Genomic DNA, 4,925 nt, shown 5'->3' on the forward strand with positions numbered 1-4,925 from the left:
ATAGCTATTATTTGAAATTCTGCTTTCGAAAAATTTATAGAAACTTTAATTAAAATTACCACCAATTTTTGAATAAATATGGTTCAGTATGGTTTACATTGTGAAATTGCAGTTAGAAGAATATTGGACTATTTTCGCCTTTGGATATTCGGTTAGTGATAATAAATACAATCCATTTACTTGAACAAAATTTGCATACAATGGATATCTTCTTCTTCTTTATTGGCCTAGACAGCGCTTACGCAGTTACAGTCGAGTTTCAACAGCGCTCCAGTTGTACTTCCCTTTTCTGTTTGGCAACCATTGGAGATTCAAGGTGTAGCCAGGTCTTTCTCCACCTGGTCTTTCCAACGGAGTGGATGTCTTCCTCTTCCTCTGCTTCCCTTGGCGGGTACAGCGATGAATACTTTCAGAACTGCAGCATTTTCAACCATTCTGAAGACTTGATCTAGCCAGTGTAGCCGCTGTCTCTTAATTCGCTGAACTATGTCAATGTTGTCGTATAACTCATACAGCTCATCGTTCCATCGAATGCGGTGTTCGCCCTTACCAATGTGTAAAGAACCATACATCTTTTGCACAACCTTTCTCTCGGAAACTCCTAAGGCCGACTCATCAGTTGTTGTCATCGTTCACGCCTCTGCACCATAGAGCAAGATGGGGATGAGGAGTGACTTGTAGAGTTTGGTTTTGATTCGTCGAGAGAGGACTTTATTTCTCAATTGTCTACTCAGTTCGAAGTAGCACCTGTTGGCAAGAGTTATTCTGTATGTCGTTGTTGATACTGCTTCCAAGGTAGACGATACAATATTTCGTCTTGCCTTCGCTCACTACCAAACCCATTTGCTTCACTTCCTTATCCAGTTTGGATAAAGCAGAGCGAACGGCGCGGTTGTTGAGGCCAATGACATCAATGACATCGTCTTAGGCCAGTCCTTTAATAAAAGATTGTACCTACTGAACTCTGCTGCTCGAATGATTTTTGCTAGGAGTAGATTGAAGAATTCGCAAGATGGGGTGTCGCCTTATCTTAAACTTCGTTTGGTATCGAAGGGCTCGCAAAAGGTCCTTCCCAATCTTAACGGCAGCCGTATTAGTTTTGCGGGGATACCAAATTCGGTTATCGAGGCATAAAGTCAGCTCCTTTTCGTGCTGTCGAAGGCATCTTTGAAATCGTCGAAGAGGTGTTGTGTCGATCCTCTTTCACAGGTCTTTTTCAAGATTTGGAGCATGGTAAAAGTCTTATCAGTTGGCAGAAACTCGTCAAGTCTTTTCAAGCGTTTTGGCATTCAGTACTTTACTCCGGTCCCTTAATTGGTAAGGTGCCGCTGCCCAGATGTTTGATATATTCGTTAGAGTGAAGGCTAACCTTAATTGAGCATGATCTGATTTTCCTGGCTGTAGCACTCACTATTTGCTGACCAAAATGTTACTTCGAATTAAAAGTTGAAAGCCCAGAAAAATTAGTATCTAAGTATATACATGATACTCGTATATATAAGACAAAACAAAATAAGTTTTAGATGTTTAGTCACTCAAGTTTCATTCTAGACTATATTATAAAGTTCTATATTTCACTTAAGCAAACATTTTAAGCCATAACAGTTCTCTTCTATGTTCGACTCAACTACTTTGACAAGTTTAGGCAGACACTGCCGTTTGCCTTCACTTCAGTAGTCCCATAAATCTACTGACTTACATATCTGCATATTTAAAATGATAAATAGGCTTTGAAGTATTCAGCGATAAAATTTCTTTAAGGCAGCTGGTGAGATAAAATATATATTTTTCATGCAAATTTTGTGGAAAATTTCTGTGGAACCACAATAAATTGCCATTGGCGTGCGCCACGCGGGGCATACTTATAAATAAATACGAGGCAATAAAATGTACAGAAGCACTTACTTGTGTATATCTACTTTATTTGCTTGTAAGTACAACTAAAAGTTTAAAGAGCTCACAGTGATGATGCCAATATCGTTTTTTGTTTTGTTGTTTTCGGAGTAAATTTGGAATGAGATTTTCAGCAGCATGTTGGGAGGTGCTAAGGGATAGTATAATGAGAACATAAGTTCATAAATAAACATAGTATATACAGGGTGGATCATGTCAGAGAGTGAATAAAACCATTCGTTGTTTTTAATACAAATTTTCTGAACATCTGCATGCCAGAAATATGGAACATTGATTAACTTAGTAAATAACTAGATTATTTGACTCCGTTTGACTTTACATTGATTTATTTTTGCCAGTTTATTTGAAAATCAAAGTCATGCCAGAAATCTTCGGATCATAGAGCTCAAGGAGAACATTCATGATGAACTCATTGATGTACCCTCTAAAAAGTAAAGAAAATATTCAAAGGAGAGCTAGTTAAAATTTAACATGTTATGGTCTTAATAAATAGGAAAATTCCAAAGTAAATAGAAATATCTCGCATATGAAAAGCGTTTGTCCTTTTTTTAAAGTTTTTCTATAAAAATAAAAAAATATTAATATAGCACACTCTTTATGTATCTTGTAAATGAGACTGGTGTTTATTGAGCTAAATACTCTATGTATATACGTTATAATGTAATCCATATTCATTTATTACAGTCATCATTGTACAGTAATAACGAAAATAGAATTATGTATGTACATTTGTTTTAAAACAACACACAAATTAAGGAAATCATTAAAGCGCGAAAAATAAGAGCAACATGTACATACATATGTATGTAGTATTTGTATTAGGGTGGACATTAATGTCAAATTACGGCTGCTTCCGACTTATCCTCTGAATTGTGTTGCTTGAGTCTGTTAGGGTATTTCACGGAAGGGTTATTGAATATCATACAAAAAAATTTAATTTTTTCGCAATATTTTAAATGTCAAAATTATCACTTTTTTTCAAAAGCCATTAATTTTATTGAAACCTCTGAAAACAATTAAAACTTATAAAAATAATAGTTTTATGAAACTAATTGGAAACGAAAGAGACAAAACTTGAAAGGAGATGAGATAAATGAGATCGGAATAAAAATAAATAAAGGGCACTGGAAGAGGGTTTGGTAGAATTTTTGAGGATTAATGTTTTACATACAGTCTGTCAAGTGAGAGCGTGGCCGTATAATTTATACAAAAAAAATATTTTATGAAACCTTCATATTTATATATATATTGTACACATTACAAACAATGATGAAATTTGATCAATAATATGTCCAGTCACCACCGGCATCGATAATTGCCTGGCATCTCCGAGGCATGCTTTCCGACGAATTTCGTAAGACAACTACTTCAAAGTGTATGTGCGTCTTCCACGAAGATTCTGTTTAATACGAGTATATGCCCACACATTTTCAATAGGGTTTGCATCGGGCGACTGCGATGGTCAATCCAATGTAACGATGCCAGATTGAGTTTTCCACTGAGTACAGAGCTTGCTGCGGTGTTTAGGATCGGTGTCCTCCTGCAGAATCCAATCTTCTTTTTTCTGATGAACCATCGTTTGGCAGATAGCAGTAAAGCCTTTATGTAGATTTTTGTCATTTTCTCGGCATTTAGGTTGTCAGTAAAGAAGTACAAAGCGTCGAATCGCTGCTTTGAGAAGCAGCCCCAAAGATGCACCTTTATTCCATGTTTTACGGTCCGCTGAACAAGCCTATTGGTGGAAGTTGACCAGGCTCGCCTGAGGACAGAACGTGCCCATATAACGGGTGATTTTTTTGAGGTTAGGATTTTCATGCATTAGTATTTGACAGATCACGTGGGATTTCAGACATGGTGTCAAAGAGAAAGATGCTCAGTATGCTTTGACATTTCATCATGAATAGACTTACTAACGAGCAACGCTTGCAAATCATTGAATTTTATTACCAAAATCAGTGTTCGGTTCGAAATGTGTTTCGCGACAAATTTTGTTCAGCGATGAGGCTCATTTCTGGTTGAATGGCTACGTAAATAAGCAAAATTGCCGCATTTGGGGTGAAGAGCAACCAGAAGCCGTTCAAGAACTGCCCATGCATCCCGAAAAATGCACTGTTTGGTGTGGTTTGTACGCTGGTGGAATCATTGGACCGTATTTTTTCAAAGATGCTGTTGGACGCAACGTTACGGTGAATGGCGATCGCTATCGTTCGATGCTAACAAACTTTTTGTTGCCAAAAATGGAAGAACTGAACTTGGTTGACATGTGGTTTCAACAAGATGGCGCTACATGCCACACAGCTCGCGATTCTATGGCCATTTTGAGGGAAAACTTCGGACAACAATTCATCTCAAGAAATGGACCCGTAAGTTGGCCACCAAGATCATGCGATTTAACGCCTTTAGACTATTTTTTGTGGGGCTACGTCAAGTCTAAAGTCTACAGAAATAAGCCAGCAACTATTCCAGCTTTGGAAGACAACATTTCCGAAGAAATTCGGGCTATTCCGGCCGAAATGCTCGAAAAAGTTGCCCAAAATTGGACTTTCCGAATGGACCACCTAAGACGCAGCCGCGGTCAACATTTAAATGAAATTATCTTCAAAAAGTAAATGTCATGAACCAATCTAACGTTTCAAATAAAGAACCGATGAGATTTTGAAAATTTTATGCGTTTTTTTTTAAAAAAAAGTTATCAAGCTCTTAAAAAATCACCCTTTAGAACATTCATCAGTAAAAATGACATTTTCAAAATCTTTATCAATATTCTCATGCACCCAAGCGAGAAGCTTTGTCACAAGTTTTTCAGTTAACAGAGGCTTCTTCATTGTGTTGCGCCATATCAGATCATGAGTATGAAGAAGGGTTTGGATAATTTCGTAGGATATATCTAAACTTTTGCCATTAATTTTGCTTGTCCTCCCGCAGTGTTAAGCAGGATTCCGGAAAACAGATTCACTATCCTTTTTTCATCTTTTTTGTACAGTTTTCCTATCTTTATATCGCTGTATCCA

This window comes from Bactrocera dorsalis, chromosome 2 (assembly GCF_023373825.1).
Source record: "Bactrocera dorsalis isolate Fly_Bdor chromosome 2, ASM2337382v1, whole genome shotgun sequence".
Lineage (NCBI taxonomy): Eukaryota > Metazoa > Arthropoda > Insecta > Diptera > Tephritidae > Bactrocera > Bactrocera dorsalis.